This window comes from Malaclemys terrapin, chromosome 8, assembly GCF_027887155.1.
Source record: "Malaclemys terrapin pileata isolate rMalTer1 chromosome 8, rMalTer1.hap1, whole genome shotgun sequence".
In the NCBI taxonomy this organism is placed as follows: domain Eukaryota; kingdom Metazoa; phylum Chordata; order Testudines; family Emydidae; genus Malaclemys; species Malaclemys terrapin.
Genome location: NC_071512.1, coordinates 19,227,843 through 19,237,151, shown reverse-complemented (window position 1 = coordinate 19,237,151; position 9,309 = coordinate 19,227,843). Strand labels below are relative to the sequence as shown.

General features: G+C 44.5%; 1 long non-coding RNA gene across 1 annotated transcript; it reads right to left on the bottom strand.

Annotated features, from left to right (window-relative positions):
* Positions 1 to 225: 225 nt before the first annotated feature.
* LOC128842310 (uncharacterized) lies at positions 226 to 6,538 on the bottom strand. Its single transcript, XR_008445961.1, has 3 exons — positions 6,353 to 6,538; positions 1,741 to 3,039; positions 226 to 761 (listed from the first exon to the last, which is right to left on the bottom strand). It is a non-coding gene; the product is annotated as an uncharacterized LOC128842310 (long non-coding RNA).
* Positions 6,539 to 9,309: the final 2,771 nt, after the last annotated feature.

The window sequence follows — 9,309 nt, the reverse complement described above, 5'->3', positions numbered from 1 at the left end:
AGAAGAGCACACCAGGAAGCGCTGTGCATCAGAGAAGCTTTGAAAACCAGTTTCATGACTGGCCAGGCTACGGTGTGAAAGTTCTGTTTGTTGAAAACCTGCCCCCTTGATTGACTCATTCCCTGTAAGCAAACCACCCTCTGCCCTTCGATCACAGCTTGCTTTCAAAGGAAATAAAGTCACTATTGTTTAAAAATCATGTATTCTTTATTAATTGATTATAAACATAGGGAGAGAACTGACAAGGTAGCCCGGGTGGGGTTTGGGAGGAGGATAGGAGGGAAGGAAAAGGCCACTAAAAAAGTTCAAAGTAATGACAGCCTTTTGCTTGGGCGTCCACTGGGGTGGAGTGGAAGGGTGTACAGAGCCTCCCTCCCCCCACCGTGTTCTTACACGTCTGGGTGAGGAGGCTATGGAACATGGTGAGGGGGGAGGGAGGTTATACAGCAGCTGCAGTGGCTCTCTGTGATCCTGCTGCCATTCCTGAAGCTCCACCAGACGCTGGAGCATGTCTGTTTGATCATGCAGCAGCCCCAGCGTTGCAGTCTGCCACCTCTCATCTTGAGCGTCCCTCATGGCCTCACGTTCACTGGCATCTTTCCTGTACTTTGATATCGTGTCCTTCCACTCATTCAGATGAGCTCTTTCATTGCGGGTGGATTCCATGATTTCAGAGAACATTTCGTCTCGCATCCTTTTTTTTCACCGCCTTATCTGAGATAGCCTTCGGGACAGAGGAGAGAGGCTTGAAAAATTTGCAGCTGCGGGAGGGAGGGAAAAAAGGGAGAGAAGTATTTTAAAAGATACATTTTACAGACCAATGCTTATACTCTTTCATGGTGAACAACACTATTCACATTACATAGCACATGTGATTTCGGTACAAGGTCGCATTTTGCATCTTAATATTGAGTGCCTGCGGCTTTGGTGTTTAGAGATCACAGACGCAGGTCCGGGCAACAGAATTTGGCTTGCATGCAGCCATGGTAAGCCATTGTCTTTCGGCTTCTGCAGCCTTAAAGCAGCGCCCTCCTTTCCCACATACCAAGCAAAGCCCGTTGAGTGCTGCGGTTTTCCTGTTAACGTGCAGCAGCAGAAAGCAAACTAACCCCCCACCCTTTCCAATTCTCTGGGATGATTGCTTTACCCCTCCCCCCACTGCGTGGCTGGTATCAGGGAAGATCCCTGCTAGCCAAATGCGAAAAGCTCAGCGCCAATGATTACCTCTCCCCCCCCCCCCGCTTGGCTAACTGCAGGGAAGGATTTCTTTTCAGCCATAGGCAAACAGCCCAGTAGGAATGGCCACCTCTGTCTCCTTAATTAAATTCCCGTATTTCAACCAGCTTACCATGAACAATAGCACTCTCCTGAGGATAACACAGCGAGATAAAGAACGGATGTTGCTTGAATGCCAGCAAACACCGGGACCATACGCTGCCAGGCTTTGTCATGCAATGATACCAGATTTCTTGCTACTAGCATGGCGTGGTCAAGTCTCCTACCATGGCGGACGGAATAAGGCTGCACTGCCCAGAAACCTTGTGGAAAGGCTTTTGGAGTACCTCCAGGAGAGCTTCATGGAGATGTCCCTGGAGGATTTCCTCTCCATCCCCAGACATGTTAACAGACTTTTCCAGTAGCCGTACTGGCCGCGAATGCATCCCAAGTCCTCAGGGCAAATTAATCGTTAAAAACCGCTTGCTTTTAAACCATGTTTTATATTTACAAAGGTACACTCACCAGAGGTCCCTTCCATGGCCTCATTGTCTGGGGGTTGGGAGGGTACTTCAGTCAGGCTGAGAAAAAGATCCTGGCTGTTGGGGAGAACGGAGTGCTGTGTGCTCTCCGCAAGCTCGTCGTCCTCCTCCTCCTCCTCATCTTCCCCGTCCGCAGAATCCTCAGGCATGGCTGAGATTACCCCCTGCTCGGAATCCATGGTCAGAGGTGGGGTAGTGGTAGTGGCCCCCCCTAGAATTGCATGCAGCTCAGCATAGAAGCGGCATGTCTGCAGTTCTGACCTGGAGCGACCGTTTGCCTCCTTTGTTTTTTGATAGGCTTGTCTGAGCTCCTTAACTTTCACGCGGCACTGATATGAGTCCCTATTGTGGCCTCTCTCCATCATGCCCTTGGAGATTTTTTCAAAAGTTTTGGCATTTTGTCTTTTGGAACGTAGTTCTGCTAGCACGGAATCCTCTCCCCATATAGCGATCAGATCCAGTACCTCCTGTACGGTCCATGCTGGTGCTCTTTTTCAATTCTCGGACTGCATGGTTACCTGTGCTGATGAGCTCTGCATGGTCACCTGTGCTCTCCACGCTGGGCAAACAGGAAATGTAATTCAAAAGTTCGCGGGGCTTTTCCTGTGTACCTGGCCATTGCATCTGAGTTCAGATTGCTGTCCAGAGCTGTCACAATGGTGCACTTCTGTTCTCCTCCACCTCATCGGGGAGGAGTACAGAAATCGATTTTAAGAGCCCTTTATTTCAAAATAAATGGCTTCGTTGTGTGGACGGGTGCAGAGTTAATTCGATTTAACGCTGCTAAATTCGAACTAAACTCATAGTGTAGACCAGGCCAAAGAGAGTTTGCCAATTTAGCTATGCCAGTATAGCTATATCAGCAAGCTTTTTCTAGTGTAGAGCTGGCCTAGGTGTCTTCTTCCTAGGCTTGGAAACAACACAATATATTATTGGTAATGTTGGTAGACTAGATGAAGAGTATTTTGAGTCTGATGACTGATCAACTGTACAACATCGTCTAAATTTTTCCATATATTCTGTCACACTCATAACTTTGTGTCTGATATTCACAGAGGAAGTGCAGTGTTGGAGAGCAACATCTTCCACTTTGCTTAGGTAGGTCCATGGCCATTTTTATTTATATTTCACAGAGCTAAGTCTTTATCCTGCAAGATTTTCCCAACAGGTCACCAGCAAAATCCTAATAATTTGTTGCTGAAGATTTTCCATAATTGTGGCTGGATCTACTATTGCTCATATGGCAGTCAAAACGGAGACAAGATTTCAGACCTGTTGCTGCCTGGAAAAAAAAAATGTAAAATCACTTTGCTTTGGTTAGTTATGCAAGTTATAATCATTAGTATCACTGACACTCCCCAAAGCATAGCACTTGCCCTGCCTGCAGGTCAGATAATGGCATATTCAAAGGAAAGCAACTCATCATAGGAAAAGGGGGAATCTGCTTCTTTTCAGTCTCTCTTCCTTTGTATTTCTTGTTTTCCTTTCCCTTTACTGCCCCTGCTAAAAGAAGTAGGGTCTTGCCCAGCCACCACTAGCTGCCCAGAAAGCATCAAATGCTGTTAAACGACGCTCATTTCTCTTTGTGGTTCTATCAGTTATCAAGACTGATAGAAGGATTCAGCCAAGAGTGGAGTGTGTGTGCAACTCTCCTGGCTATGGCCGCTGTGAACTGACCTGCAGAATGTGTTGTGGAATTGATTGTTTTGGGGGACAATAAATCTAGTGATTTTTCAGCTCTCCCTAAGCATCATTTAAGTACAGTAAAGGGCAACATCTCTAAGCTGCAGCTGATCATCAAGTTTGTTTGGGAAAATTAATTTTGTTCACAATTTGTATTTCTCTTTTGGTGGGTATTTCCCACTTTTCCTGTATATTTGCTCCTTTCCTCCATGGCTGTGCTGAAATTTGATTTTGAATTCTATAGCATACCTCTCTCCAGTTCCCCTATAATAGCAGGGAAGGACAGGGTATCTTAAATGATCTCAACGTGTGCTCCAAAATATCCCAGTCTTGTCCTGGTTGAAGTCAGTGGGAGTTTTTGCCACTGATTTCAGTGGGGATAGAAACAGGCCCTAAATGTAGCATCCTGTGCTAGATTCACACAAGCAGAATTCAGCTGCAAGACTAGAGACATGTTCACCTGTTAAATCCAGTATGTCCAGCAACTGGCAGATGCCACAGAGTTTATATTAGAGGCCCTACACTAACAAACCAGTGCACATATGGGATGGACATACACACATTTTGCAAAAGGAAGAAACAAATTCCAACAGTAATCTCCTAAGAGATTATTTATTATTAAAACTAGGAAGTGGAAACCTAATTTTAAAATGGTATGAAAAGTAACAAAAGTTTCCTTTTAAATACCAATCAAAGAGTTCTGATTCATAAATACCAAGCTAACAACATTCCTTTAAAGGCCAGAGTCCAAAGTATCTCAATATGTAGACCTGATTGTAGAAAATATCTAATCTGAACCAGCCTCTGAGTTCAGATGTGTACCATGAATTCCAGCAAATTTCCCACAATACCTTTATGTTGAAACCTTTCCCAGCTGTTGTAAGTATGTTCATTTTTCAATGTTATTAAAGGATACACGCTTGCTAATAACAATCAGATCAGGGTGAGAAGAGGTTTGTGTTTCAACAGAATGCTATTTCCCATTTACACTTATGTGCAAGAGGATGGCTTATTATTTTCCTTGAGGCTGATCAATGCCAGCATTGATAAAAATGGTGATAACTTGAAAGCATTTTTAGAAAAAATGTCCCAAACCTAAGCCCTGAACTGAATATAAATGTAAACCTTGAAACAAGTAAAATACATTTTTAAAACATTAGAAAATAAGCCTTGCCAAGCCCAATTAGCTAGTAATGCTTTTTAATTTGGCTGTAATGATTTTAACTGGATCAGAACAACAAGGAAAAGAAAGGAGCTACAAAAATGAATCAGTCTAACATGGTGATCAAGTCCATACTTAAATGCCCAGCACCCACTACACTAGGCTGCCAGCTGACAAGTTGTTTGTACTCTGCCTGCCTAGAATATTCTGGATCTTAAAGGTGCAGTAACCACATTACCATCATCACATTTCATAAAGTTCACACATTACAGGTCCCCCTCATTTAGTTACTTGCCAAAACCTGAGTTCAGGATTCATTTTTCCTCCTGAAAGTGCTGATAACACAATAAGAACCTATATAAGAGCATTCCCCTGCATCCCATAAACTATACACATTATCATCATTAGCTGTTGCAGATGGGCTCTTGAATGCTGATCATGGCAGGAATATAAGGAATTTCCCCTGATTTTCTGAATGGCTCAGTTTCTCAGACATACCTGAAGGTGGACATATAAATCTGCCTGCCCAAAACAACAGCTCCTTTACTGTCTTTAAGCCACAAGCACTCATCATACTAATGTAACCTGTATATAGACCAAAAAACTGCTCCAAAAGAACACCAGTAAGGTTGCAAATTCAAGCACTCAGAAGTTAGGAAATGCCAGAATTAAGGGTGCCTGTTCAACCTCAGCTGGGCTATGATACAGTCTTTAATTACATGATCATATACATTTTTTCTTTCTGCATTCAAGTCAGACACCTTTGTCCTCCACACTGAAAAAGGGAGAGAAAGCAGATGAAATATTCAATAATAATCCAAATGATGGGTGTCTAAGTGTACATGACTCATGAGTCACCATGCTGGTTACATTTGTTTGCAAATGTAAGTGCACTACAAGGTATTTATATACATAAGGCAGGTGCAAGATAAAGTATGTGTGCAGTCACACAGATATGCGAGTGAACCTTCAAGGTACGGAGCACTCCCACCCAACCTGAGCAAAGTATGTTCCAAAGTACTTTGCTGGACTGGGGCTTGGCACCTTGCAGGATAGATCCCTGTGTTTGTAAATCTTAGCAGCAGTGTATTCTTCCTAGGGATGAGTCCAAGGCACAAAGTAAAGACTTTGATCTTGGTCCATTAGTTAAGGCACCAGCCTGGGCCTATGGAGACCCAGGTTCAGTTTCCTAATCTGAAAATCTGGCCATAAGTGTTTTGTTCCAAGAAGACTGTGACAAAGGTATTTAGATGCCTGAAGATGCACATAGGTGCCTCATGGGATTGTCACAAGTGCCTGAACAGGTTAGGTGCCTAAATCCCAAGTGATTTCAATGGAAATTAGACACTTCATCTGCTTAGGTGCTTCTGAAAATCCCACTAGGTCCAGATCCTCAAAGGTATTCAGGCACCTATTTCCCATTGATGGCCATGAGGAACCTAACGCCCATTGAAAGTCAATATGAGTTAGGTTCCTACCTGTCACTGGTCCCTTTGAAAATCTCCTTTTCCGTACCTTAGTCCCCATCTGTAAAATGGATATAATAGCCCTATCTCATGGTCAGCGGGGAGAGGGAGGTGAATAAATAACTTTGATAGATAGTATCCAGCACCCAAAGTTCAGGGGCTTTGGTTCAATCTGTTTGAGAAAGAAGGCCAGATGTGAAGTTCATATCTAGACCCACATTCAGATTTTAAGTGCCCCTTGGTGTTCAGGGGTATCCAGATCCAATGGTCTGATTTGGACTCACCTTGAATTTGGTTACTGATTCTGCTTTCCTCACTCATCCCAAACGTCCACTGAAGTCAGCAGGACCCCAGACTTTTCCTTGAAGTCAGTGAAACAGCAATGGAAGTCAACGGAAGGGAGATAAGAAATGCAGAATCCAGGACCTTTCTATCTTAAATACTTTTTAAATAAAACATACTATGTTCAGTCCTCCTGTAAAGCAGCCTTAAAGCTGTCTGAAAACAAGTTCACTTAGTTGTTTCTTTGTTCCAGTATCATTGTGCCAATGTAAATGCTGCAATCTTCTTTAAACAGAGCTCTGAATGCAAGTGGGTTAATGGAGTGACTTGTCAGGTGAAGCGAGGGAATAATCTGGGATTACTGAAATAAGACCTGTAACTGTGGAGCCCTTGGGAAATAAAGAGCTAAAGCATTGCATCTGCTAGTCCTAAAACCTTCCCATAAATAGCTGGGATAATTAGGGGCTCACATTTCTTGAAAACAATAAAAATATGTCATAATTACCCTGTCAGATATTTTTTCTTTCACTGGTAGAAAAATGATCCCAGTAATTTGGTGTTCAGAGAGCAGGACACATTACACATTGTTATTCCCCTGCTCTGCTATTCTGAACATGAAAGTCTGTAGGTGAAGCTCATTGCACTGGGGCTGCTTTCTCCTTGTTAAATCTTGTAGCAATTAGTAGACATTTCATGACCCATTTCTGTCAAATAGCATAACTTGGTAAAATGGTGCCCGGGTAACAGTCCGAGGCCTTCAAAGTCTTTTCTTCATTCCAGATGGTTGGAGATTTTCACAGTGGTATGCTGCAAGATGGAACAAACCTCAGCTTGCCCCAGCCACATCTTCTTCCTGACCCATTAGAAACGACCCATGTATTACTTTGTTAAATAATGTACTTCTGTTATAAACAATGGTGGCACTCATTTGGTCTTTGAAGGCAAATACACCAATTACCCAATGATCACTCCTTTGAATGAGTCCATGGTGGAGATAGATGCAGCCAAGCAGATGTAGGGGGAAGCAGTAACATCCCAGGGCCTGGGGCAGGGGAAAGCCAAGCCAGACCAGAAGGATCCATGTTCCAAAATAGGCTAGTTCAGCATGATTCAATTTGTGAAATACATCCTAAGTGTAATTCAAGGTTTGGGGTGTGAACTTTAAAGCTCATTATGGTTTAGGTTCTGCGTACTGTGGAGACCATCTGACTACATGCATTTTAACTTCAGTACCTGAGATTAAGAAGAAAGCTTGCTCATACAGTCATGGGGTACTGATGACAAAGTGTGATCAAAGGAGGGTCTTCAGCTCAGGAACTTGTCCTCTCTACCTTGGTCTAATAAGGCCTGAGTGATTTGATTTTCAGTCTTTGTTGCAAGGTATGCTTGTTCTTCCAGACACTTCGTGAGGCAGTGACGGTGAGTGGGCAGGGCATCCGTAAAAGGATTTAGGAGCTGCAATGCTGTGCATCATAGTCCCGAGAAAATCCAGGAACTATACTGCAATCCACAAAGTCAAGTTAGCTTCCTGGACTTCCCATGCAATGAATAAGACAGAGAAGTGCCTAAGAATGCAATCCACAAAAGCCAGCACACTAGGCATGAGCTGTCTAAATTAGCCAATGGGAGATGCTGAAGAGAGGGGCATGGACTAAGCCTCACCCCTCTCTTAGAGATAGGTGCCTAAGTCCAGGCTACAGGGCAGTGCCTAGCTCTGCCTGGCAACCCACGAACGGGCACCCACTGCCTGGAATCAGAAGTCTTAGGCTCCTAAGGCATTTCTTGCAGTAATGAGTTAGGTGCCTCTCTTGCTCCACACAAAACAACTGCAGGAAGAGAAGCCCACTTCATTGCTTTTAGCCCAGCGGTTAGCACACTTACCTGGGATATGGAATGCCCAGGTTCAATTCCCCCTTCTGCCAGAGGAGGTGAAAGGATTTGAAGAGAGGTCTCCTACCATGTGGGAAAGTGCTTTAACCACTGAGATATAGGATGTGCTCACAGGGATGGGGGCTCCTTCAGTCTCTCCTGTTGAAGCTATAAAATCATTGGGCCAGAGAGAATGATTCTGTAGTCCTGTGGTTGGGGCAGCTATCTGTGAGGTGGGAGACCCTGGATCCAGTCCCCCTGTTCTAACCACTCTTTCAATCTTCATCCACAGTGGAACAGCTTTCACACCATAATATCCCATATAGCTGAGTGGTTAGTTCATTCTTCCTAAAGGGGTGAGTGTGTGCAGGGCCGGCTCCAGAGTTTTTGCCGCCCCAAGAGGCACAAAAAAAAAAAAAGCTGCGATCGCGATCTGCAGCGGCAATTCGGTGGGAGGTCCTTGGCTCCAAGCGGGAGTGAGGGACCGTCCACCGAATTGCCGCCGAATAGTTGGACCTGCCACCCCTCTCCGGAGTGGCCGCCCCAAGCACCTGCTTGGCAAGCTGGTGCCTGGAGCCGGCCCTGGGTGTGTGACACCTGTGTTCAAGTCTTTTCTCCTCCTAGGGCATGGTGGGGAAGAATTGAAGCTGGGTCTCCCACATCCCAGGTGAGTGCTGTAACTGTTGAGATAAAAATTAAAAAGTGGGCACCACCTCCACCTTCTCTAGCCAGATTCTGACTGGGACATGATTCAGTAGGTGCCCTCTGAGCATGCCTACTGGATCAGCTGAATGCCTGAATCTATGAATCTCTCTAGTGTTTAGGCAAGAGATAGGTGTGTGGATGCCTAGAGGAAGGCAGCAGTGCACATCCCCAGAGGCAGAAACTTAGGCACTTGGGGAACTTTTACTCTGAAAAATGTAGGCACCAAATGAGTTCAGGCACCTACAGAGTTTGGTGGAGTTTTGTGGATTGCAGTAAAGCCAAAACTGGGGTTTAGGTGCCTATGTACGTTCGTGGATCCCATATGGAACCCTATATATTGCTTTGGTAAGTTGGGAAGGAGCTGTCAATACCTGGATATTGCCAA